At 46.6% G+C, this 27,500-nt stretch overlaps 1 long non-coding RNA gene across 1 annotated transcript in view; it reads right to left on the reverse strand.

Annotated features, from left to right (window-relative positions):
• Positions 1 to 16,963: 16,963 nt before the first annotated feature.
• LOC145405823 (uncharacterized) overlaps positions 16,964 to 27,500 on the reverse strand; it is a 76,403-nt gene continuing 65,866 nt past the window's right edge. Inside the window, exon 2 of the long non-coding RNA XR_013898450.1 lies at positions 16,964 to 17,163. This is a non-coding gene — a long non-coding RNA (uncharacterized LOC145405823). The remainder of the gene's footprint in view (positions 17,164 to 27,500) is intronic.

Below are 27,500 nucleotides of genomic sequence, written 5' to 3' on the forward strand. Positions count from 1 at the left end.
TGGTATATGGTGAGGGTATAAAGAGTAGATTGTGTTGGAAGGAAAGGAAGGAGGGAAAGGGAAGGGAAGATCTATACGTAAGGCATGTTAAGGGAATATATAAGGAAGGGTGTGGGTTGACAGAAGAATTTGAAGCGAAGAAAAGACGTGTATTGAGGAGGTGGTAAGAATATGTGATGATGGAAGGGTAGGAAGGGGAAGGGTTAGTGAAGGAAGGGAAGGGGAGGGCGAAGTTCTATAAAGATAAGATTAGATAGAGGAGGACGTGGGTCGAGGAGGAAGGACGAGAGAGGGAGAGAGAGAAAGAAAGAGAGAGAGAGAGAGAGAGAGAGAGAGAGAGAGAGAGAGAGAGAGAGAGACTTTTATCGTGCATCAAAGCAATATAACTTGTCACACGCTGTACTTATCGTCATCCAGCATTTTCCATGACCTTCTTGCTTCCCGTGAGAGAGAGAGAGAGAGAGAGAGAGAGAGAGAGAGAGAGAGAGAGAAAGTTGAATTACACTGGAGATTACAAGAACAATATTAATACCTCATCATTACTGAACAGGTTAGTGGAGATATTGCCAACCTCTTCCCGTAGATGAGTAAAATCGTCTGGTAGAAGAAGTAAAACCGTCTGGAGGAAGGAAGAAGATATATAAGACATCGTAGTGAAGATGTTATGAGATGGCAGGAGGTATTAATAAAGAAAGTTAGAGATTGTGAAGTGAGAATAGAGAGTGTTAGGCAAAATAAAGTGCAAGGAATGAATGGAATGTGAAGGGGAAAGGAATTGGGGAGGGAGGAGAGGGTAAGAGGGAGAGAAGAGGGCGTAGAGGAGTGGGAGAGAGGAGGGGAAGGGAGGAGTAAAGGGAGGGGAGGAAAGAGGAAGAAGAAGGAGGGGAGATAGAGGGGGGATAGGGGGCGGGGGAGAGAGGAAGAAGAAGGGAGTGAGAGGCAGAGGAGAGGAGGGGAGGGTGGAGCTCTAACCCACCATTGCCCCAACTCTGGAAAACCCCAGAGAGAGAGAGAGAGAGAGGAAGGAGGGAGAGAAGGGGGGGAAGGAGGGAGGGAGAGAGAGCAGTAATAAACGAGTGAGTGCATGTGAAAGAGAGTAAGTGGAATAATAAAAGAATGTGTGCCTGAGAGAGAGAGAGAGAGAGAGAGCAGCTTCATGATGTGTATGCGTTTACAAGTGATTTATATACAGTCATACACACAGCGCCTTCGCACATTTACACACATGCCACCACACACCCCAGGGAATGCAGTAAATGGTAAAGAAATGTGTTTAAGTTAGTGGAGAATGTTGTTTAGGTTGGCATCACTGTTTGAGGTGGAGGGCTGGCGTGAGTTGGTAACACTGAGGATCGGCGGATGTGTGGGTGAGGGGCCGATAGAGGGCAGGGAGGGGAGGGGAGGGGAGGAGGGGGGAAGAATGAGGGGAGGAATGGAGGAGGGAGGGGATGGAGGGGCAGGGAGAAAGGGAGATGAAGGGAATGAGGAAGAGGAGAGGAGGGGAGGGAGGAAAGAGGGAAGGAAAGGAGTGGGTAGGAGAGGAATGAAAGATGTGGAAATAGAGAGATGAAGCGGGAGAAGTTATGGAGAGAGAGAGAGGAGGAGGAGGAGGAATATAAAGAAAAAAAAGGGGGGGGGATGAAAGAGAGAGAAGGGAGGCCGGGCAAGAATGAAGGAAGGAAGGAAAAGAAGGATATGGAGAGAGTGGAAAGTAAGGTACAAAAAGGAGAGATACTGAGAGGATAAGTGGGAAGGAGAAGAACGGAGGAGGAAAGAAGAAAGGAACGGAATAAGTAGAAAGGGAAAGAAAGGAAAAGGGAGAGAATGAGGCGTAATTAGAATAACAGGATTGGAAGAGAGAGAGAGAACGGAGGGAAGAATGAAAGGGAAAGAATGAGTAGGAGAAAAAGGTAGGACGGGAAAGAGGCGGAAATAGGGTAAGTGGGAGAGGAAATACGTGTGGAGGCAGATGAGGAGAGAGACAGGGAGGGACGAGGGGAGGAGGGAGGTAAAAGGTAAAGACCTTGAAAGGAGGAAGGAAAGGAAGGGGAGAAGGGACAGTTGCAAGGATGTCGGGTGGGGGAGGGGGAGGGGAAGGGAGAGGGAGAGGGAAGGGAGACATTTGCTGGTATGTCGGGAGGGTGAATGGGGAGGGAGAGGGATGTAGAGGGAGAGGGAGAGGGGTAAGAGGAGGGATTCAGTTAGAAGGAAGTGGGAGGAGGTAGAGGAAGGGGTATGGTTGGGGAGAACAGGGAGTAATCACTTGGAAGGGGAAGGGGAGGGAGAAGGAGAGGCAGGGGGTGAGAGAAGAGGGGGGGGATTCATTCAGTTAGAAGGAAGTGGGGGAGGAAGGGAGGAGTACAATTTGTAGGAAGTGGGTGGAGGAGGCAGGGGAAGAGGGGAAAGAAGGGAAGGGATGGGGGAAGAGAAGAAGTGGGGTAAAGGTAGAGGGATGAGAGGATGGGATGGATGGATAGGAGAAAGAGAGGAAAGGAGGAAGAGTGTGAGGAAGGGAGGGGTAGAGAGAAGAGAGGAAGGGGGGAAGGGGGGAGGGAGGGAGGGAGAGGGAAGAGAATAGGTTACTTAGGAGGGAATTAATTGATCCTGCAATACATCTCAAAGAACAGACTCCATTTTTTTTTTCTCAGTGAAAGGAGGAGGAAGTTAAGGTTAATGGTGATATATTGGCGCTCCGGTGTGTGTGTGTGTGTGTGTGTGTGTGTGTGTGTGTGTGTGTGTGTGTGTGTGTTTCGCAAGAGGAATGGAAAACAGTGTGGCATGGAAACAAAATGAATGCAGTCCAAGGCTATTTGAGAGAGAGAGAGAGAGAGAGAGAGAGAGAGAGGGGGAGAGGGAGGGGGGGAGACAGGATGGAAGAAACAAAAGGTAAAAAAGGAAAGGATACAAAAACAGAGGAGAGAGAAGACAGAGGAAACAGATGGAAGGACCGTAGGAGGGAGGGGGAAGTGGGAGGCAAGGAGGGACTGAAGGAGGGTAGGAAAGACGGAGGGGAGGGAAGAATCAGAGGCATAGGAAGAAAGGTACGCTGGCAGGACGGAGGAAAGAGAGAGAAGGACAGGAGGAGGGAAGGAGGAAAGACGAAGGGACGGATGGAAGGGAAGAATCCGAGGGACAGGAAGGACGGTGGGCTGGCAGGGGGACGGGCAATTACACTTAGACGTGGAGAGAAAGGCAAGTTGACAGCAGGGAGGGTCTCTGTCAAACAAGTATCAATCCCCGCATGACGACCCTCTTGGCGGTTGGAAGAGGGCTGGAAAAATACTGGAAAGGGCTGGAAGGAGGAAAAAAGAGGGCTGGAGGGAGAGAAAAGTGCTTGAGAGAGGGCTATGAAAGGGCTAGAAGGAGAGAAAAGAGCGAGGAGGGCTGGGAAGGGCTAGAGGGGAAAAAACTAGAGGGAGGAAAAAAGGCTTGTGGGAGAGAAGAGAAGATTTGGAGGAAAGGAAAAGGACCAGAACGAGGGCTGGAGAAAAAGGAAGGGAGATCAGAAAGGGCTGGAAGAAGGGAAAAAGAGAGTTGGAAGGGCAGGAAAAGTTTTTTTTCTTTTTTTTATGTGTCCGACTCTGGGCATAGGCTTCACAGCCTGCCATCAAGGCCCAGCAGTCCTCCTACATACCATACACCTCTACATGTCACCACTTCGGCGCTAACACCCACCGTCCTTATTGAATACATGCTAGGGCTGTCTCATACAGGACTAGTGTATTGGTATTAGCGGGGGTATTTTTACATGTCGGCGGGTCTTCTGGTAGATCAGTAAAGCCTGATTTAATGAAATTCAAATCCTTAAACTGTTCCCTGTCCCAGCCGGGATTCGAACCTGGGTCCATTAGGACTGCAGGCCACCTCTTTACCGATTGAGCCACCGGGGTGCTAAAACTGAAGAAGGGTAAAAGGAGAGGAAGGGAGTAAAATGAATGACAGAAACAAAAGGAACTGGAAGAATAGGAAAGATGTTGTTGGAGGGAATGGAGACTAAAGAAAAAAAAAAAGGTCCCTAAAAAAAAAAAAAAAAGAAAAAAAAAGAGGGATGATCGAAAAAAAAAAGGATGTTGGAGGAGAATGAAAGTGTTAAGGGGATATAAAAGCGTAATCATCCCCTTCGTCCTGTTTCACCATTCCTCCATCCCCAGTTTCCGTCAGACTATCCCTCCCCTTGTCCCCACCCCCACCTCCCCTGTACTCCACCCTCCCTTCCATCACCCTCCCTTCATCCCCCTTTCTTCTCATTTTCCCCGACCTCCCCTCTTCCTTCACCTCCCCCCCTCCTTTTCCCCTCTTCCTTCACCTCCCCCCCTCCCTTTCCCCTCTTCCTTCACGTCCCCCCCCTCCCTTTCCCCTCTTCCCCTTCTCCCCATCCTCTCTTCCCTCACCTCCCTTGCTTCAATTTCCCCCAACTCCCCTCTCACCCTCTCCCTACCTCCCCTCTTCCTATTCTTCTTAGCAATCCTCCCGTCTCCAGTGTCCATTCCGCTCCACTTCCCCGTCTGTTCTTTGCTGTCTTTCCTGCTGCCCCCTTCTCTCATCGCCCTCCCTCTACCCTTCATCCTATTCCTCGTCTTCCTTTCTCTTGCCCACTCTCTCTCTTCCCTCCATCCCCTGTCTCCTTTCTTTTCTTTCTCCTCCCTCCATCTCCTTCCTCCTCTCTTCCCTCTTCCTCTTCTTTTCCTTCTTCCTCCTCATCTTCTCAACGTCTCTTCTCTCTTCTCTTCGTCACCTTATTGCTCTCCATTTGTCTTTTTTCCACTGCCTTTCTCCTTTCTCCCTCTCTCATCCCCTTCCTTGTTTTCGTTTTCTTCCTCCATTCGCCTCAAAGTTGTCTTCCTCGCTTTCCTACCTCCCTTCCTTCTCTCTCGCCCCCCTCCCTCCCTTCTCTCTCCTCCCTCCCTTCTCTCCCCTCCCTCCCTTCTCTCCCCTCCCTCCCTTCTCTCCCCTCCCTCCCTTCTCTCCCCTCCCTCCCTTCTCTCCCCTCCCTCCCTTCTCTCCCTCCTTCCTGCTTCTCTCCCTCTCATGTCACGATTTCCTAACCGCAAGAGTTACTGCTCCCTCTCTTCCTCCCTCCTTTCCTTCCTTCCGTCCCTTCTTTCCTTCCTTCCTTCCTTCCTTCCATCATACCTTCTCTTCATTTTCTTTTTCTCTCTTAATCGTGCCTTACCGCTTTCATCACTCTTTTCTTTCTCCTCTTTCTCCTCCTGCATGCCTTCATCCCCTCCCTTCACTTCATCTACTTCTTCCTCTAATATTCATCCTCACCTTCCCTTATCTCCCCATCTTAGCTTTCATCTCATTTTTCTCCCCTTCTTAGCTTTATTCAAATTTTTTCTTTCAGTATCAACTTGTACCTGGCAGCTTCACTCATATTACCTCCTTAGTATGGGTCGTAAAACCTTTTGAGGTACTACTTGTCTTTATAACTTCTCTCTCCTTCCCTTATTTTGTGTTCCTCTTCTCCACCACACCTTCTCCTCAGTAACCTCGTCTGCTTCCTCCCCTCTCTTCCCTGTTTCCTTTCCTCCCCCTCTACCCCTCTCCCTCCCCCTATCCTTGTCCCCCTCCCCCACTCCTCCTCCCCCCCCCCGTATCTCAAGGTCTTCTCCCGAGGTTGGTAACACTGGAAGAACAGCATTGCCAAAAATGGACGCACGATGAGAGAGAGAGAGAGTGTGTTGCATGGATACACAGACCACACAGACCGCACGGTTCCAATGAGGCTATCTGACCTTGATTTTGCCGGAGTTACATAGAGTTACATAGATACACAGACCTTACGAGGCGGTCCGGCCTTAATACTAATACAGTGCTGTAATTATTGGAGCAGGATAGCACAGCAGAGGGCTTGAGAGAGAGAGAGAGGGAGGGGAGGGGGGAGTGAGTGAATGAACGAGGGCGTGAGTCAGTGGGGTGAATAGAAGAATTTGGGGGAAGGAAGAGGGAGGGGGAAGGGGGAAGGAAGGAGGGAGTGAGGTAGGGTGGGTAAGGGAGAGAGAGAGGGGAATACACGGAAGAAGGGAGAGGGGTAGAAAACTTGAGGGAGAGGAGGAGGAGGTAGTGAGGAAGGAAGTGGGAGGAGGGAAGATGGAGGAGAAAAGGAGGGTGAGAGGGAAAGGAAAACGAAAAGGAAGGGAAGAGAAGGAAAGAACGGAAGAGAGGAGGGCAAAGGAGGAAAGAGAGAGAGCGGGGCGAGAAGAAATGGAACGAAAGGAGAAGGTAAGGAAAGACAGAAGGGATGGTAAAAGAAGGGGTGAGAAGGAGAGAAGGGAGGAAAGGAAGGAAGGGAAGGGAGCAGGAAGAGGAGAGAGAGAGAGAACACAGACTCCCTCCTCCCCCCCCCTCCTTGCCCTTCCCCAGTTACCGGATGTAGTGTGAGCAACAATACCCGACTCAGCGCATAATCACACACACACACACACACACACACACACACACACACACACACACACACACGGGACGAAGGAGGGGGGACAGGAACGGGGGGGGGGGCGGGAGGGAGGGAGAAAGAGGGAGAGAAAAGAAGAGAGGGGAGGGAGTAGGACACTGGTTACGTAGGAGGAGAGAAATCAAGAGTGGAGTGAGGAGGAAAGGAGAAAGGAATGAGAGAAGTGGAGATCGAGGATGAGTCGAACTAAGGGAAAAAAATAAAATAAAATAAGAAGTGTGGGAGTGGATCTGAGTGGGGGTGTGTGAAATATCTGGGAGTGTTAGGGCCAAGATAAGAGGGAGTTTTTTTTTTCTTTTTTAATGTGACCGACTCTGGGCATAGGCTTCACAGTCTGCTTTCAAGGCCCAGTAGTCCTCCTACGTACCGCGCACCTCTACATGTCACCACTTCGGCGCTAACATCCACCGTCCATACTGAATACATGCCAGGGCTGTCTCATACAGGACTGGTGTATTGGTATGAGCGGGGGTATTTTTACATGTCGGCGGGCCTTCTGGTAGATCAGTAAAGTCTGATTTTATGAAATTCAAATCCTTAAACTGTTCCCTGCCTCAGCGGGTTTTCAACCCGGGTCCGTCTGGACTGCAGGCCAGCTCTCTACCGATTGAGCCACCGCCTCCCCTTGATTGAGTATTAGGGGATGTTTGGGCTTAGATAAGGGGGATATCAGAGGTATTAAGAGGTGTTAGGTAATAGGGAGATTGAGTATTAGGTATCAGGGATTAGATAAAGGGAAGGGTGATAGTCAAGGAATGGGTGTTGAGAAGGAAATGAGCAAGTAAAAGGGACGAGGGAAATGGAGGTGGGGAATAGGATGAGAGAGAGAGAGAGAGAGAGAGAGAGAAGAGCAAACACAATTGAAAAAGAATTAAAGGGAAGAGAAACAACGAAAAGAATGAAAAGGGGGGGAGAGAAATGGAGGTGGGGGTTGTTTGAAATAATTGGGGGAGATGATTAGGTAAGAGGGGATGGGAGGACACACACACACACACACACACACACACACACACACACACACACACACACACACACACACACACACACACACAGGAAAGAATAAAAGGGGGAGGGAAACTGGAGTGGTGGAAGGAAGAGGGGAGGGAAGGGGGAGGAAGGAAGGAAGGGAGGGGAAAGCATGACCAGACAAGAGTCACAGGGGGAGAGGAAGGGATACTGGGGGAGGGGGGAGAGAGAGTATCCAGACAAGGGGGGGGGAGAAAGGAAGGGGGGAGGGAGGAGGGTATGGGACGTTCCGGGGAGGGAAAGTCAGACATGTGGGAAGAGGGGGAGGTGGAGGGGAAAGGAGAGGGATGGGAAAGGAGGGAGGGGAGGCCAGACAATACGAAAGAATGGCGAGGGAGGGAGAGAAAACTAGTCAACGGGGAGGAAGGGGGAGGAGGAGGGACGGGGGGAGGGAGAAAGAGAGCGAAAGTCAGACAGTGGGGGGAAGAGGGAGGGGGAGGGAGGGAGGGAGGGAGGGAATGCGAGACACTTTGGGGGGAGGACAAGGGAGGAAAGGGAAAGCCAGACAGAGGGAAGGAGGGAGGGAGGAAGGGAAAGTCAGACGCTAGGGGGGCGAAAGGAGAGGGAATGGAGGGAGGGAGAAAGGAAAGGGAAAGCCAGACAGGAGGGAGGGAGGAAGGAAAACTCAGACGGTAGGGGGAGGGAGGGGTGAAAGAAGGTGAGAGGGTAAGGAAGGGAAAGCCAGACAGGACAGAGGAAAGGATAGAGAGGGGGTAGGGGGAGGGGGAAGAGGGAGGGAGGGGGAGGGGGAGGGGGAGGGAAGGAGGGAGAGAGGGTGGGAATGACCAGAGGAAAGGAAGGAAAACCAGACGTCGGAAAGGGTTGGGCCAGACGAAGGGCAGCCGCGGAGAGTTATGAGGGAGGGAGGGAAAGGAGGGAGGGGAGGAGGGAGAGAGGGAGGGGGGAGAAAGGGAGGAAAGGAGGTAGGTAGGGAGGGAGGAGGAGTAGAGGGTGGAAGGGTAGAGGGGAAGGAGGTAGGAAGGGAGGGAAGGGAAAGGTAACATTGGGGTAGGGCAGACAGACAGGAGAAAGAGATTAGGTTCGAGGAAATAGAGAGAGAGAGAGAGAGAGAGAGAGAGTACTAAGAATATGATACCCTTCTAATACAACCGTTTTCCCACGCAACAGGTTTCGTTGCATTTACCTGTCATCATTTACCTGTCTGCTATTATTTGTCTACCTCCTACCTGTCATTTACCTGTCTGCACTTACATATGAGCGTTTACCTTCTATTATTTACCTGTCTCCGTTTACCTATCACCATTTCCTTATTAGTTACATGCCGCATTTACATATGAACATTTACCTGTCTTCATTTAACATTCCCCATTTACCTGTCAACGTTTACACCGTCTACTTTTACGTGTCTCCATTTAGCTGTGTATATTTACTTGTCTGATTCACCCTTGATGAGCAGTTTTAGGTCTGGGTACAAAAGTTCTCTAAGTGTTTCATCTTCCCTACTTCTCCCTTTCCTGTGCAGTTGCATATATCGTAAGCAGAGGGAGACTTGGAATATTTCTCTACCTACTGATAATTTTCCCATAGGTGATAAATGAGGAAATCAGCGGACCTGCCCCGATGGTTAAGTGGGGATTTGTGGGTATGTGGATTTGTACACGAACTTCTGTTGTTAACTCTACACTGCGGTCAGTAATCCTTTTACACATTTGGGATTTTGAATATAGGTCTTAATTTTGTATATGTGTGTGGAAGCGATCGGTTTAGACACGCCTGAAGCGAGATTACAACCCTTCCCATCCTCTCGAATATTCTGGGTTATTTTAGCATGATAGATTGATAGACAGATTGGTAGGTAGGTAGAATAGGTTTGGTGTGATCAAATTAGTCCTGGGACAATCAAGGTGTCGTATGAGACTTGGCGCTTTACTGACAGGTATATAGATAAAAGATAGATAGACATGGACAGGTAGATAGAAGAATGGGTAGGTAGACAGGCAGAATAGATTGTCAAGATATATTTAGGCTTTTGAGACTTGTTGCATTACTCTCTACATGCATTTGTGAACATTATTTCCTGTAACTTCATGTATAATAATTGTTGCAACTATATTCACCCTTCTCTGACGCTAGACGAATTATTTGTCATGCCGGGCAGCTGTGAATAATTTTGATACCCATCTTGCCTGTCGCGACGCATGACTCATCCCCGACTTAGGCTTCCGAAGAATTGGTCAGGGATGATAGGAGTTGTTAGTGGTGGTGGTGGTGGTGGTGGTGATGATGATGATGATGATGATGATGATGATGATGATGATGATGATGACTTCTGGTGGCGATTATGATTGGTGGTGATGGCGATGATGATGGTTGGTGATGGTGATGACTTGTGGTGGCCATTATGATTGGTGGTGGTGATGGTGGTGGTGGTGATGGTTAGTGATGATTATGAATGGTGATAATGACAGGTGGTGGTGGTGGTGGTGGTGGTGATGATCGCAATATTATACTTCTGACGGACGCACGGTTGCCTCAAGGTATTTCTTTCTCCCGCATGTGATTATTCTGACATACGGTTGCGAACTAAAATATCAGTACACATTAAAATCGACCAATTGTTAAAATCTTACATAATGTTGTGGAAAATTTTTGGGGTCCCACAGATAGGCGTTGATGGGATTCGAAAGTAATTGTTCACGGTCTCTTCAGTTATAGGACTGGATCAGAATTTATGTCCACAGTTGTACATATGGGTGATTTTGAGTGCTTGAATAGGAACCTCCCTTATACTAAATGGTCTTCGGTCTTCAGGGCCATATTTCGTGATGCCTAATGAATGTTTACGAAAGCTCACGAAAGTTTACGGCGAATGTGAGATGGTTGACGTGTGTGTTTGTGTGTGTGTGTGTGTACTGGAGCTGTAAGTAATATTGTAAGCAACGTGTCAGTATTCGGGGCCACGTCCGGGAGAGGCTGGGCATGTCAGGAATGCCGGTTATCCCTGCCCAATCACCGCCACGGAAAGGTATGACGTCATAGGTTCCTGCCCAATCACCGCCTGGGAATAGTGTGACGTCAGTATACCTCGCCCAATCATTGCCATGGTAAAGAATGACTTAAACTCCTGCCAATCACCCTCTAGGGAGTGACGTCAGAAGCTTCCTCGACCAATCATCGCCCTGGGAAGGTGACGTCAGAAGCCTACACGGCCAATCACTGCCCCGGGTAAGGAGTGACGTCAGAACCTCCTCGGCCAACCAGGGATGCTCGTGTTTCACTTCTGCGGCCAATCAGAAGCTGCCATATAGTGTGACGTCAGAGGGTGGATAGAGCGAGTCTACATGATCCGGCACTAGAGAGAGAGAGAGAGAGAATCCCTAAACTGGCATTAAGTATCAGCTGATTTGGAGAGGTCATGCTAACCCTTTCAGTATGGCGACGTTTAGTGAAGTTCATTGTTGCTGGCTTCTGACCACTTTTGTTCTAGGAGAAATTTTTGGAAGCTGAATAAAATCGTCTGGTAGCAGCTACGAGAGAGAGAGAGAGAGAGAGAGAGAGAGAGAGAGAGAGAGGTCGAGTAATCCCTTCACTACCATGGGGGATTTTCTGAAACTGAATATAATCGTCTGGTAGCAGCAAGAACAAGCTATGAGAGAGAGAGAGAGAGAGAGAGAGAGAGAGAGTAAAATCGTCAGCTGGCATCAAGAATTACCCAAAAGAACAAGAAAATGATCAGGACGTCGCTCATCATGCACATTCCATTTGCATGATGCGGAAAGTCTCTCTCGGAAGGTCATGAATGGAGCCTCAAATCTCTCTCCCCCCCACCTCCCCTCCTTCTCCCTCCTCCTCCCCCCCCTCCCCCCATCCCGGCTCCACCCCCATCCTGTCCCATCCATTCATTCCCTTTCCCCCCCTCCACCCCCTCTCCTTCCCCCCTCCCCCCTCCTCCCTCATGACGTCATATCCGATGTAAAAGTGAATAGCATGGGAGACTGTGTGTGTGTGTGTGTGTGTGTGTGTGTTTAGTTTATATTTTGCCATGTTTGTGCTTTAGCTAAAGGTAATGCATATTGTATCATTTCGTGTGTGTGTGTGTGTGTGTGTGTGTGTGTGTAGTTTATATTTTACCATATCTGTGCCTTAGGGTAATGCATATTGTATCATTGTGTGTTTGTGTGTGTGTGTGTGTGTGTAGTTTATATTTTACCATGTTTGTGCTTTAGGGTAATGCATATTGTATCATTTCGTGTGTGTGTGTGTGTGTGTGTGTGTGTGTGTGTGTGTGTGTGTGTGTGTGTGTGTGTGTGTAGTTTATATTTTACCATATGTGTACATTAGGGTATTGCATCTTTTATCATTCCGTGTGTGTGTTTGTGTGTGTGTGTTTAGTTTATATTTTACCTTGTATGTGCTTTAGAGGATTGCATATTTTATAATTTCGTGTGTGTGTGTGTGTGTGTGTGTGTGTGTGTGTGGTTTATATTTTACCATATCTGTGCTTTAGGGTAATGCATATTGTATCATTGTGTGTGTGTGTGTGTATGTGTGTGTGTGTGTGTGTGTGTGTGTGTGTGTGGTTTATATTTTACCATGTTTGTGCTTTAGGGTAATGCATATTGTATCATTTCGTGTGTGTGTGTCCGTGTGTGTGTCTGTGTGTGTGTGTGTAGTTTATATTTTACCATATGTATACATTAGGGTATTGCGTCTTTTATCATTCCGTGTGTGTGTTGTGTGTGTGTGTGTGTTTAGTTTATATTTTACCTTGTATGTGCTTTAGAGGATTGCATATTTTATCATTTCGTGTGTGTGTGTGTGTGTGTGTGTGTGTGTGTGTGTGTGTGTGTGTGTGTGTTCCCTAAATTGCTATTGTTGTCGCACCGGAGAAAATTGGGGTCCCGGCGGAATGAATTAGAGAGAGAGAGAGAGAGAGAGAGATTGCATGCCGTGACTGCAGGTGGGAATGGAGACGGGATGTGGGGGTGCGGGAGGGTAGGGGCGTGGAGGTGAGGGAGCGAGGAATGTAGTGACTGGGGAGATGGTAGGAGTGGGGGATGGTGGGTGAGAAAGGCTTGGGGAAAGTGGAAGATGTGGATGAGGAACAGGGGGTAAATTGGTGAGAGTGGAATGAAATGTGGAGGTGGGAGGAGAGATGTTGGGGAGGAAGGAGATATATAAGGGGAGGAACGGTAGGTAGGTGTGTGGGGGAGGAAAGGTACGTATGTGGGGAAGGAAGGGGAGATAGGAGTGGGGAGGGAGGTAAGGTGTGGGGGAGAAAGGTTAGGTATGCTGGGGAGGAAGGACAGGTTCGAGGGCGAGGAAGGGAGTGGAATGTGGAGGAGTAGAATAAATGTGGATGAAAGGGTAATGGGATGTGGATGAAGAGCAGGCTATGTGTTGTGTAGGTGGAGGAAGGGGAGGTATGCGAGGGAGGAAGGGGAGGTATGAAGGGGAGAAAGGGTAGGTATGAGAGGGAGGATGGGGAGGCATGAGGAATGAAGTGGAGGAATGTTTGCGCTAGGGTGAGTGGATTATTGATGACGATCATGTGGGTGGACGTGGAATGTTTGTTTTTTGTTTTTTCACTCTCCACTTCAGTTTGTTTGTGAAGTGTTTGCAAGTAAAGCCGAAATTCTAAGCAATCATATCCACTACTTACGAGACTTTATGGATAGGGCTTAGATGAAATAAAGTTTACGGATAGAAGTATAGAAGGAAAATAAAGTGTTCTTTATAAATACGGCCCCGTTCAGTAAGAAAATCTGTAAATACGGTGCCAAACAACCAGCCCTGGCCCCCTCTCGACGTAAACAGTCTATAAGGTCCATTCTACCTTGTGTTCCTCCATACCGTTAGGGTTCCCAGTCAGTGTTACCAAAGCCTCATTTCACCCTCCGATTAGGCCTCTCACACCCTCCCCGGTACTTATAAACTCTCCTAACCCTAAGTTGTATTCTCATATCTTACCCAGTATTCATAAACTCTCCTAAGCCTGAGTATTAAGTAAGTCTTGTAAGTACGTGTTTTGAAGTTAGTTTTTCACCACCGTAAGTAGTAAAATAAAGAAATAAAGAGTTACTTTCTTTATGGTTGTAAGCCGTGTTCAAGGGATAAAAGATTACGCCTTACTAAATATTGTCTACCTTAAGCCCACGTATGGTCGATAGGCATTAATTAACCTTTTTCATTGCTACCTGAACAGCTGATTTCTTATTATCCCCCAGGTTGCAATAGATGTTGTAAGGAAAAAAAATACTTGCGATATTTTGAAAACTGTTTACACCTTCTTTACCTATACTGTCTCCACACACACACACACACACACACACACACACACACACACACACACACACACACACACACACACACACACACACACACACACACACACACACACACACACACACTTTACTATCAAATTACTGTGAATATTAAAGCGACAAAACACTTGACACTACGGTCTAGGATAATAGCAGATGTGGATTCCTGTTTATCTTAAAAGTTGGTTACTGATTCTGCGTGTGTGTGTGTGTGTGTGTGTGTGTGTGTGTGTGTGTGTGTGTGTGTGTTGAAATGGTGTGTTCAGGTCCAACTGTTGCCATCCGCCCCGACCTTTGGCAAGTTACATAAAAGGGTACTCGATTCTTTTTTTTCCCCCTCCCACGAGAGAGAGACTCCAAAGGTTTTGCGATCCGTACCGATGTTCTTCCCACCCACCTCTTCCTTGTAACTCCACCTTCAGCGCGGCATAGAAAAGGCACACCTAACCCAGGGGAAAAAGGTCGGCCCTGGAAAATTTTCAGGAATAGGGAAAACGTTCAGTCTATCACTAAATTAGGCCTAGAAAAATTTTGTCAACTGGTTTTTGAACTGCTTTATCGATGAGCTATCAAATACCTCTGCTTGCAGCCGATTCCAGGTATTGCAGATCTTGTGCTTGAAGTAATTAGCTTACTGATGGTGGTGAAAACGGTTTAAGTCAAGTTTCCGGTCATGCTTCCTCGTGTCGTGGAGTTGGTATTGAAACTCAGTATTTGCTGGGTGTCGATGTTTTGTATTCCGTGAAGTCTTTTGAAAACCTCGCTTAGCTGTCCGTGCGAGCGCCTAGCCTTAAACGAAGAGAGGCCCAGTGCCTACAGCCTTCTTTGGCATTCCGTGTGCCTGATGGACGGGATCGGTTTAGCAACCCACGCCTGGACTCTCTCAAGCCCTCCGATATCCTTCCAGATGGGGCGGTACAAGAAAACGGTGTAAAGGGAGGACTGTTATCTTGTTTCCGTACCTAAACCACTTCTTTATATAACCTAGGCCGTCTCTGCTTTCTTCTCTGTTTCAGTTCGGTGTTTGGAGAACTTTAGATCATTACTGATCAGTGCACCTAGGTCCTTCTGCAAGCCAGTACAGTACTGGTGTTCGCACGTCGCAACAAAACCCTAAGTGGTTCATGGATTAACAAGACCAGTGTGAATCACCCTGCACTTGTCCATGTTAAACGGCATATGCCACCGTTCAGACCACTCTCCAGTCTTAACAAAGTCCCTACATAGTTCCTCTACAACCATCATTTCACCACCACCACTACCACCCTTCACCAACACCACCACCCCTACAACCACAACCACAGTCGCCCCTACCACCTCTACCACCACCACCCCTACTACCTCTACCACCACCACCACCATCACACGTCACTTCCTCCCTCACGACAGGAATGCGGCATTATCGATCCCTACCAGTGCCCATTTTTACCAGGCTGGACCCCGCAATGGAGACAATCTCTCTCTCTCTCTCTCTCTCTCTCTCTCTCTCTCTCTCTCTCTCTCTCTCTCTCTCTCTCTCTCTCTCTCTCTCTCTCTCACACCGTGAAAGCTGCAGTTGAAAACATAATATTTCCCGGAACTTTGTCCAGACTGCCATTGACATCACATAACAGCTTAAGCGACACACTGATACCCTGAGCCCTTTTGTTTGTCTCTCTCTCTCTCTCTCTCTCTCTCTCTCTCTCACACACACACACACACACACACACACACACACACACACACACACACACACACACACACACACACACACACACACACACACACACACACACACACACACACACACACACACACACACACACACGTTCATCCCCGATTCCTGGATATCCGAATTCCATATGAAAACCATCGGGGCTGTCAGACCCCTGGAAGGACCCTCCGTGAAAGCCTGGTTTTGATGGAGATTTGCGTGCGTGGAACTGGGGATTTTTAGCACCCTCTCCCTTGCCCAGCTGAGTAAAATCGCCTGAGGTTAGCAAGGACACAAGTGGGTTGGTGTGGGTGTTGGGTGGAAAGGTATATAAAGTCCTCTAAGCTAGGTAAAATCGTCTGGAAATATGGATGAAGCAGGTGAGGTCCCGGCACTGATTGGCGGTGTGCGTCAGGTAGCTGCTTGTAACCTCCCCCTAAGCTGAATAAAATCGTATGAAAATAACAAGGATGAAGCTGGAAATTGGTGGGGGTATGATTCAAACTTCTAACCACCTAAGCTGAATAAAATCGTCTGGAATTAGCAAGAATACTACTAGAATGGTGTGGGTGTTTAGGTACGTCTTAAACCCCTCTAAGCTGAATAAAATCGTCTGAAGGTAGCTAGGATATAACTGGAAAGGCGCAGGGATACAACTGGAAAGGTGCAGGTGCTGGAATGAGATTTTAACATTTCCCACAGTTGGGTAAAATCGTCTGGAGTAGAGTATTATCTTTCCCCTAACTTCATAAAATCGCCTACAGCTACCAAGAATACAACAGGGAAGGTGTGGGTATGGGTGTAGACGGTAAGAGGAATCGTCTGAGTTAACGGGGACAAACCATAAGATATCCTGGCGTCGTAGGAGTTACCTGAATATGCTTAGTTCACATAGTGCTTAACGCCTTCCAGGTTTTGATTGAGTAAAAGTATGAAGTTAGCAAGAGTAAATTGGTAATAAAAGAAATCGTATCGTACTGAATGGGTTAAGAGTAATATATGTTAAAGTAAAACAAAAACAATATATTAAAGACAAAGTAGCATTAACTCCTTCACTCCGATGACTTTATTTTTCTTTTTTCGATCCATAGGATTTTTATTCAATGATAGAGAGAACTCGGAACTTGAGGACTTGAATATAACCTTTGCAAGTACAAGAGACCTTTCTTTAGCTGAGTAAAATCGTCTGGAAGCAGCAAGATTAAGCTAATAAGAAGGGTTATCGGATTGAAGGGGTTAAGAGTGACAACAGTGCTCTCTTACTCACCATTCGTCCTTGTCGTGGTGATGGCAGGGGACGAAATCTGGTCGAGTTGTTGGAGGGGACGAAATATTTTACTGTTGAGACGAGTGGATCTCCTCTTGCCGCGATCCCATATCCAACAGGAACGACATCTCCTGTTGCCGTTTAAGACAGGTTCTCTTTTGAGGGGCAAGATATTCCGTTGGCCTCTGGGGACTAAGCTACATAATTGCCTTGATCTTCTGTTGCTCCTTTTGCCTGGATCAGTTGGTTCTGTCTCCTGTTCCCTCGATTTCCTGTTGCTCTCTGTTACATTCCAATCCTGTTTCGCCTATTGCATATTTTGTCTCCTGTTGCTCCTCTCCTCTGTTTCTCCTGTTGCCGCACTCTCCTGTTGCCGCACTCTCCTGTTGCCGTACCCAGGTAGAGTCCGCGTACCCTGTTGGCTCCCCTCTTGTGCACTCTGAAAGTAGAAAATAAAATACTTCAGTCTCGGGGTCCACTATAAAACCCGACCTGTATACAGAATAAGTTTATACATACGAGCATCGTCTTTTGTAACTTAACACCATCTTTTTTTATATTATTTAGGATTTATATCTATCTGTGTATCTACCTTTTTATCCGTGTGTCTATCTATACACTGTTTACATTTTATAGTGAGATTAATGATTTGGATGGTGACTTCTTTGTAATAGTTTTTTTTTTTTGTACGTTATTGATATTTTGTTTAGAAAGACTTGCTGTAAAATGTAGACAGATATACTGATAGAGAAGTGTATAGATAAATAGATTGATAGAGAAATAGATACACATAGATGTAAATCCTAAAAAGTTGCTTCATTTACTATTTCTCGTTTCCCTATTCATTGTCGTAATCATGGAGGGAAGGCAAAAGTCTGTGGATTTATCTATATTCTATCCCGGCAAGATCTTTCATAGGGCAAAGGTTATTGAAGGCTATGGAACCCCACCAGTCGGAATAGCCTCTCAGCTGCGTAAAATCGTCTGAAGGTACTAAGAAGGGGAAAAAGAAAGTCTGAGAAGAAGAGGAAAAAGGAGAAAGTCTGAGAAGAGGAGGAAAAAGAAGAAAGTCTGAGATGAAGAGGAAAAAGAAAGTCTGAGGAGAATAAGAAGAAGAAGAAAAGCCCTCTCCTCTTAGATTATAATAGGACCATGAGTGTCGTCCTTCCCGAATTCCTAAGACTACAGAGGTGTGTGTGTGTGAGAATGTATGTCAGGATTGTTTTCTCAGCCGTTCTCTTCACATCCGCCCCCGCCCACACGCCCCACCAGCCACTGCCAAAACGACACCCACAGCCCTCCCTCACCACACACACACACACACACACACACACACACACACACACACACACACACACACACACCGCGTTCTCGTGGGTTTAAGAGTCGCCCTAACCTCTACGTTTATTTCTACATGTTAAAATTGCTATATCTAATTTATGAATACTGTGTCCATAGTTTCTGTTTTTTGGAAGGTATGTTTTGCACCTGTATTTATTTATTTATTGCACGGAGAAAAAATAGTTGAACAGTAATATGTAAATAGCTAAGGAACGAGTGCCTGTTAAACCTGTTAAGCTACCACTTGCATAGCGATGTAGGCTATTTTGCTTGACATCTTAATATTTTTATGTTATTGATTTATTTCGTACAGCCATTCATTGCATATCATACAAGGCAATATTAATGTACAGTATGCAGAAGTATGCTGGTGAGGAATTGTTTTTTATTTGTGTCTGCATATGATACGTGGATAATTGATCTTGTATTGTCGATATTCATCCCTTGTTAATGTTTTCACAGTCCGTTTTAAAATGCCACAAACAAGACAAAAGAATATGCAGGTGTACGGAGCTCACCATTTACTCGTGAAATATAAGGTGATGATATAATGTGATAGTGGTTGTGATAGAAAGAGGTGTCAGAAAGCCGCCAAAGCCCAGGAGAACCCGGCTCAAGGTGACAGGGTGAAAGGAGGGAGGAGGGCAAGGTGACAGGGTTATGGGGGAGGGGGTGGAGCAACAGTGCAGCGAGGGTGACGTGGAGGTGAAGCTGCTTTGGCCAAGACGGTGATGCACAGACGAACTTCAAGATCAGTTCCCTCCAAGCCATTTTTTTCAAGTCCCTTGTTTTGAAGAATTATATCCACGTCAGGAAGTTGTAAGGGAGCTTCCAAGGAATAATTACATTTACGTGTGGAAACTGAGAGAGAATAAGTCTTCCATTTGGGTACTTGATGGCACTGAAATAAAAATAATTGCAAGCACTTTTGTGAATATCTGAGCGGAGATTGTGTTGGCAGGGTAAATTACTTTAATGCAGTAACAGTTATAATAGGAATAATAACGACAAACGGAAATGATTGTAATTTTTGTATTTGGCTCCAATCTCATTTAATCGGTAGGAAGCTCAGTTCAAGCCCAACACCCACCACTGCCATTCTCTCCCTTTCCTTCTCCCCAGCCGTCCCCCACTCTTCTCCCAACCACCCCCTCCCTTCATCCCCTTTCCGCTCCCCCACACTACCGCTGCCCTTATCTTTTCCCTTCCCCTACTGTCCCCCTTCTCCGCTCCCCTACCTCAGTCCCCTATTGCGCTCCCCTCCCATACCCAGCCGCCCCCTTCCATTCCCCTACCTCAGTCCCTCCTCCTCCACTCTTGCCGTTCTCCACCCGACTCATTTTCCCGCCCGGAGGTAGAAAAAGCAGTGTGGTGGCTTAGGCGATAGGGCCCTAGGCTGGCTGACGGGGGGGTGGGGGGTGCCGAGACGTACATAAGGCCGGGAAGGTCCAACACGAGAACACATTTATTATTTAAAAGGCGACGGCGATGGCAGCACCGTTTTGCCGCACCAGAATCTCGCGACCCAAAATTTGCCCAGTTTTCATCCGGGGGTTCCTCTTCTCTCCTCACGTTGCTCTTTCGCTGATTTTTTCTTCTCCTTTCTCTCTCCACGCACACACAACTCTGGATTAAGTGAAACCTGTGCTGTTGAGGAAGCGCATAATCCTGCAGAGCTGTGCGGGAAACTAGCATCTCTGTCGTGAGTAATTAAGGACGACGGAAGGAAACTTTGGCAGCCGACACCAGGGCGGCGCGACCGTCTAGACAGTGTGACGTCACCAGCCCAGCCCAGACGAGGCACACACACACACATACACACACACGTACGTACACACACCACGGCTGCCGCAGTTTTTACTCCCCCTCCTACCTACCTACCTCCCACCACTCCATCCCCTCCCTCCTCACCTGCTCTTTCCCATATCCACACATAAACAAGCCTTAGTTTTCTACAGCAGTACGGGCCAGCCGGGAAGAAATGGCGAGTAGTAAAGAATCAGGAGCGAGAGAGAAGGAATTTTCCCGAGCGACGGAGGGAGGGTGGGAGGCTCGTCATCAATGGATCTCGTGTGCGCGCATTTGGCCTTCCCGCGAGAGTGTTGCCAGCATCACCCCCTTTTCGCACTAACCTTAATCGCTTTCTCTTACCTAGTCCAGTTGACCTTTCATCGACTTCACCTCACGTAAGTACAGATGGTTCTACAGGCTGGTGAAGTAAGGAAAAAGGTTAGCTTCGGACGGAGGAAATACGGGAAGCGATAGTAATTGGGCAGAGAGAGAGAGCTGGTGCAAATATCTGCCGGGGAGAGGGTCTTTCCCCGCGAGACCTTGGCAACACTGCGCCACCTCCCGACGATGTTCATTTGCAGAATTTTACATAGACTTTTTTTTTCTCCTATTCTGCCCTGGGTACCTCGCCATTATCCTTCCCTTCCTTAACCTCTCGTTGTTGCATTGTCCATCGATTGTGCCGAATCTCTCAAGCTAGGAAGGTTCGATTCCGGGAGGGAGAATGGGATGAGGAGGTGGAGGTTGTAGGTGAGAGTGAGTGGAGCTGCCTGGCTGGCTGGGATGAGAGTAGAGCAGCAAGAGGGGTGGCGTAGAGAGCGAGAAAAGAGAGAGGGACGTAGAGTGGGAGAAAAGAGAGGGGTAGCGTAGAGTAAGTGGGAAAAGAGCTAGCGTAGAGTGAGAAGAGTAGTGTAGAATGAGAGGAAAGAACGAGGAGTAGCTTAGTGAGGGTGATAGCAGGAATATGGTAGTGTGAGGGCTATCGGAGAGAGATGGGAGTGTGAATTGTTGCAAGGGAGAGTGGAAAAGATCGGAGAGCGGAGTGGCATTGATACGAGAGAGAGAGAGAGAGAGAGAGAGAGAGAGAGAGAGAGAGTTGGGTATTGGGTGAGAGGCCACGTGGGGGTGAGGGTGAGAGGGCAGAATGTGAAGGGTGATGGCAAGGAGAGGTTGTGTAAGCAGTGGTGGGGGTCAGAGAGTAGAGATTCAAGGTAGGTAGGTAGGTTGGAGAGAGTATAAATAAACTGAGAGAGCATGGTGAGGGATGAGAGGGCAGAGAGATACTTGAGGGTGAAAAGGCTTCTTGAGTGATAGGGTGACTGAGAGGGAAGGTAGAAGATCCTATGAGAAAAAAAAAAGTAGGGGAACTGAAAGGGTGGAGTGGGTACTGAAGAGTGAAGGAGCTGGGGTGGGAGGACTGAGAGTGAGGGTAAAGTGAGAGGGCAGAGTGAGGAGAAACTAAAGATACAAGGGGAAATAGAAGAGAGAAGAACCAAGAGGCCGGAGTGGGTACTTTAGGGTAAAATGGCTTGAGTGGGAGGACTGAGGGTGAAGGTAAAGTGAGAGGGTGAGAGGGCTGAGGGTGAGTGAGAGGGGAGGAATGCCGCAGTGAGGGTCGGGTTACAGGAGGGAGGGATAATGTGCAGGCGGGAATGGAGTCAGGGTCACTCTCTCCCCTGGCACTGCTGACTGACCTCCACCACACCTGCTTCACACACACACACACACACACACACACACACACACACAGCTGCCATACATGATACACACATCAAAGTCTGCCATACTTGATACACACATACCAAATTCTGCCATACACACATGACACACAACCCTACACACACACACTTGAGACAAACACACACACACCTGGCGCACACGACTCTTACACACACGCTTACACTTATATCGCGTTACACACAGCCTCTCATATTCTTCATACACTACCTCACATTTTCCACACACCTCCCCACTCAATGGGCTTACACAACTTTCTCCCGGACACAAAACCCACACAATCTCCAATTCAACTTCACACACCACAATGCACATGTAACCTCATACAGCAACCTCACACATATAGAATCCAACGCAACCTCCAGTGCAACCTCACAGGCAACCTCCAACTCAGCCTTACTTACTTATCCACACGCAGTCTCCACCTCTCAGCCTCATACTGGCCTCACACATAACCCCTTATAACTGCCTGTCACACCTCGCTCAACCCCACACAAACTACCCACCAGCCTGCTGCCACACACTACACCCACCCAACTTACACGCCTCATGCAAACAGCCCACACCTACAGTACATACTAGATTTGATGTATAAAACACTTTATATACATATATATATATATATATATATATATATATATATATATATATATATATATATATATATATATATATATATATATATATCGCAGCCGTAACTACACTACAGTATGTACATACACTCTTACATTGCATACCAGCATAGTACAGTATATATAATGTATTTAACTCAATTCTTGCCTCACACCCCGACCCTTGCCTCACACGCACCTGCCTCACGCTCTACCTGCCGTGTTGCATGCCTGGGTTGCAATCCTAGCGTGCATTCTTGCCGTCTCGCCACTGCTTGATAACTTATACCACGTACAGTATCATTTTCACTGCTAACCCTTTCACTGCGATGTCTTCCTTCTATATTTTATTCTCGCTACCTCCATACCACAATTAAAAAGGGGTTTAGAGGTCTTACTTAGCCCTCTGTTAGCCTCTTAGAAAGATACATTATTTCTTATTACGTTTTTGGTACCTCCCAGTATTTGATTAAGATTTAATAAACCTCATCCCATCCTTAGGCGAAAGATGAAGGTAAGATGATGATGATGATGGTAATGATGATGATATACCTTATCCCATCCTTTGGTGAAAGGAAATGATGATGACGATGGTAATAGTGATATACGTCATCCCATCCTTTGGTGAAAGGAAATGATGATGATGATGATTATATTATTATTATTATTATTATTATTATTATTGTTATTATTATTATTATTACTACTACTATTAAATGTCTTAAGTGATCGCTCATGGAAAATGTGATAAACATGTCAAACAAATTTAATTTTTTTATACATCAACCTATTACACAAAGTACTCTTAAAGCCAGAAGAAAAAAGAAGAAAGAAAATAACTGCAGGCATGACAGCAACGGCGGTAAAGAATCAAGTTTATTTAACCTTGATCTAATCTTCAACTTCCCGAAGGCTCTCTCTCTACCCGTCGGCAGTCTAACATAACCGTTCCCAAAATAGCATACGGAAAACTGGTTGTGGGGAGAGTTGGGGGGGCGGAAATCGTCGTTTGTTGGGGATGAGGATGGGGAGAATGGGGGGCGCGATTTGTCGGTGTGGTTGGGGGTGGGGAGAGGAGGGGTACGATTTGTCGGTGGGGGTGGGGATGGGAATGGGGAGAGGGAGGGTACCATTCCGTGTGATTTGGGGTCCCTTTTTCCTTCTCCTGCTTTTGGTCTGCCCATCGTGTTTCTTGTTTGTTGTCCTGGTGTGATTGGACTCTCTTATCCTCCTGTTGCTCTGTTTTCCTGGTGTGACGGGTTCTGTTTTTTTTTCTGTTCTGTTTTCCTGGTGTGACTGGGGTTCTGTTTTGTTCTGTTGCTCTGTTTTCCTGGTGCGACGGATTTTTGTTTTGTTTTCGTGCTCTGACTTTTTTTTTTCCCCGTTGTTGCTGTATCGGGTCCTCCTTTTCCCTGGTGCGATTGGAGTCCCTTTTCCTACTACTGTTGCTATATCGTTTTCTCCATGTTTTCCTGACTGGAGTCCCTTTTCCTTTTGTACACACGATTTTTTTGTGGTTGGAGTTCTTTTCTCGCTGTTTTCTTTCGTATTTTTCATTTTTCTTGGTGCGATCGAAGCCTTTTTTTTACTATGTCTTCACGTTTTCCTCGTATGGTGAACGTCCTTTTCCTGCTGTCTCGTTTTCCTGTTTACTCCCATAATTTCCTGGTGCGATGGGGTGTCCCTTTTTTACTTCCGTTTTAACTATGTACGACTGGAGCCTTTTCGACAGTGGTATAGGGGCATTTGAGTTTTTATTTCCTCCACTCCATCTCTCTGCGTGGGAAATAAGATCAAGATAGTTTTTTTTTTTTTTTTTGTCAGTTACCATTAATTTTTTTTATTTTTTCATGAGATTAGGTCAGGTCAGGTTAAGTTAGAATAGAATAAATTTGGTTAGGTAGGACAGGTTAGGTTAGAGTTCTTTCATTCTTGGTGTTGCCCCATCGCTTGTGTTTTCCACTTGCTCAACCAGACGGCATTGGTCCGAGCATATCCTTAGTTGCATGTGGTAAGCGATCTCCGGGAAAATGTCGACAGTGATGCATTTATATGATGGGCTTGTGTGAGGGAGGGTTGAAAGTGAGAGTAGATGTGAGTGTGAAATGGAGGTGAGTGTGAGTGAGTGAGTGTGGATGTAATGGATTTTGTTGATTGGTGTCGTGGGAGAGAGAGAGAGAGAGAGAGAGAGAGAGAGAGAGAGAGAGAGAGAGAGAGAGAGAGAGAGGCAGCTGTGTGAACGTTATTGATAAGAGCGGTGTCTTAGTGTGTGTGAGTGATAGTGAAAGCGGCAGATAATGAGAGGGATTAGCGAGCACGAGAAGTGTGGGAAAGTGAGATTGGGAGAGTGAAAGTGAGCAAGGAAGTCAGGTGGGGAGAGAGGGACGATGATGGGAGAGTGAAAAGGGGAGAGTTAAAGTGAGAATAGAAGTATGAATGTGAGAACAGGAGGGTTAAAGTAAAAAAAATAAAATAACAAGGGAGAAGTCTTGTGGATAAGGACATGAAAGAAGACAGAGGTATAAGGAACGTGAGTAAGTGAGGATAATGTGAACCAGGTGGGTGGGACAGAGGCAGGAGGTATATCGAATAACCAGAAAAGGAGAATGAGTGGTAGGAGAAAAAATTAGGAAAATGAGTCAGTTGAGTGAATGATTTGAGAGCGGGGAAAAAAAAAAAAGGGACAATAAGAGGGGGCAAGTTATCTAGCAGTAAATGTAGACACTAAATACAAGGATAACTTGAAGACAATTATAGTGACACCGAAAAGAAAAAAAAAATACAATAAAAAAAAATTACAACTATGAATTCCATTGCCCCTTAACTAATTATGCTAACCAATCCCACCTCAGTTGTTTGTATGGTTTGATACTCGTATAATATCGTGTCGTATCGTTTCGTGTCGTAATATAGGATCGTATCGTCCTAGTCTAATCCTACCCAACCCTGCCCTACTTTGTCCTACCCTACACTTCCCTACTTTGTCCTACCCTACTCTACCCTACTGTGCCCTAGCCTATCCTCACCTTATCCCTCGGCACTTATCCTGTTGTATCCTAACCTAACCTAACCTGTCCTATCCTCACGTCCACCACCTGCCTCAAACCAGCCTTGCCCACGTACAGACACCACCTAACCATCACTGATCCACTTAACCTTCACCCACTTAGTGCTGGCTCGAACCCCCTCCAGCCGCCCTCCACCTCTTTATCTAATCCCTTTTGAACTACGTATATGATTTGGAAGCCGCCGGGTTGTGAGATAAGAGATAAGCGAGATAGGGGAATAAAAATAACATCTTGAAAACAGGACAACATCTTGAGAACAATCTGTGCTTGGATGTTATGACGCTTTGGCTGGTGGGAAGTGTGTCTGTCTGTCTATCAATCTATCTATATATTTAACTGTGCCTACCTGTCTCCCTGTTTGTGTGTGTTTGTGTCTTTCTGTCTATACTCCACACATTCATGAAGTTCATAAAGCTAAATATACTCTCTCTCTCTCTCTCTCTCTCTCTCTCTCTCTCTCTCTCTCTCTCCACACACACACACACACACACACACACACACACACACACACACACACACACACACACACACACACACACACATCCTGATAAGAAATAGCGTTATCTCGGGCCTTCCCAGAAATGACAACACCGGATCTCACCGCCCGTTGTGCCAGCGACCGATATCGAGGAGATGTTGGTTGTTCTTCCAAGACTTTTATAAGATGGCACTCGGAGATCTTAAGGTAATTGAAGGGCTAAGACGCCGGGAGAGCATTTCGTGGGTCTCCTGCATTGGGGAACGTGTGCTGGCTTTGTGTTTTTTATTTTAGCTTTTTTTTTTTTCAGTAGGATTAACAGTTGTCGAGTTTTAGGTACTTGGAATAAACTGTTTTTTTAGTGGCCCGTTGTCAGAAATAATTTTGGTTTGTATTCTCTCTCTCTCTCTCTCTCTCTCTCTCTCTCTCTCTCTCTCCCACAAACATCCTAATAACTTCCACCCGAGTATTTGCAGCACTTACCTGGATTGAGTTTTTGGAAGTTGTGTGTACAATGTTATAGGAAACACACTCACTGCTCCCTGCTTCATATAAGGACAGTACGGGCTATTCTCTCTCTCTCTCTCTCTCTCTCTCTCTCTCTCTCTCTCTCTCTCTCTCTCAGACGATTTTATTCACCTTGTTAAAGACCTTGGGTAGTGAAGGCTTTATCTAACCCTTGCTGCTACTACTACTACTACTACTACTACTAACTACTAACCACCACCACCACCACCGCTGTTACTACTACTGCTACTACTACTACTACTGACTACTACTGACTACTACTACTACTACTACTTCTACTACTACTAACCACCACCACCACCACCACCGCTGCTACTACTACTGCTACTACTACTACTGCTAATACTACTACTAACTACTACTACTACTACTAACTACTACTACTACTACTAACTACTACTACTACTACTAACTACTACTACTACTACTAACTACTACTACTACTACTAACTACTACTACTACTACTAACTACTACTACTACTACTACTACTGATAATAATAATACTAATAATGTAAGTTTGGATTTTTATAGCATTTATCGCCCTATTTTCTGCCTGTAGGTGACCCGTATTTTTCTCTACCTAGCAACTTCACTGAGAGAGAAAGAGAGAGAGAGAGAGAGAGAGAGAGAGAGAGAGAATCCTCGTACTGAAGTGGCAAAATGCACTTCTGGTCAGGACGGGAAGCCATCTAAGTGCTTTCTCAAGTGTTCTTCGAAGGGTTGGTCTTGTTCTTTGTGTTCTTTATCCGGTTATTCAGTCGGTCCCTCTTGCCTCGCCCCGACAGTTCCAAGAAAGTTATTTTGTTCATGACCGAGTGCGTTTTTTGATGATGAGAGAGAGAGAGAGAGAGAGAGAGAGAGAGAGAGACCAAGGAAAGCACAAGGAAAGAAAAGAAAAAAGTAAGAAAGGCATTTGGAGGGATGCTAGGAAAGAACAGAGGAGAAAGGAAGGAAAGTACAAGAGATGAAAAAGGAAGAAACTGATAAGAATGCACATTAAGGAAGCAGGCGAGCAAGGAAATAAAAATCACAAATGGAGGGAGGGTGGAGTAAAGCAGGAGACAGCGGGAAGGAAGGAAAGAAAGAAGGAAAGATGGAAGGAAGGAAAAAAAGAAAGTAGGATGAAAGGAAGGAAGGATAGAAGGAAGGTAGAAAGGAAGGAAGGAAGAAAAGGATGAATGGAAGGAAGGTAGAAAGGAAGGAGGGAAGGGAGGAAGAAA

The sequence above is a fragment of the Coenobita brevimanus genome, chromosome 68 (genome assembly GCF_032717465.1).
Source record: "Coenobita brevimanus isolate Jiangsu-jjx chromosome 68, ASM3271746v2, whole genome shotgun sequence".
Lineage (NCBI taxonomy): Eukaryota > Metazoa > Arthropoda > Malacostraca > Decapoda > Coenobitidae > Coenobita > Coenobita brevimanus.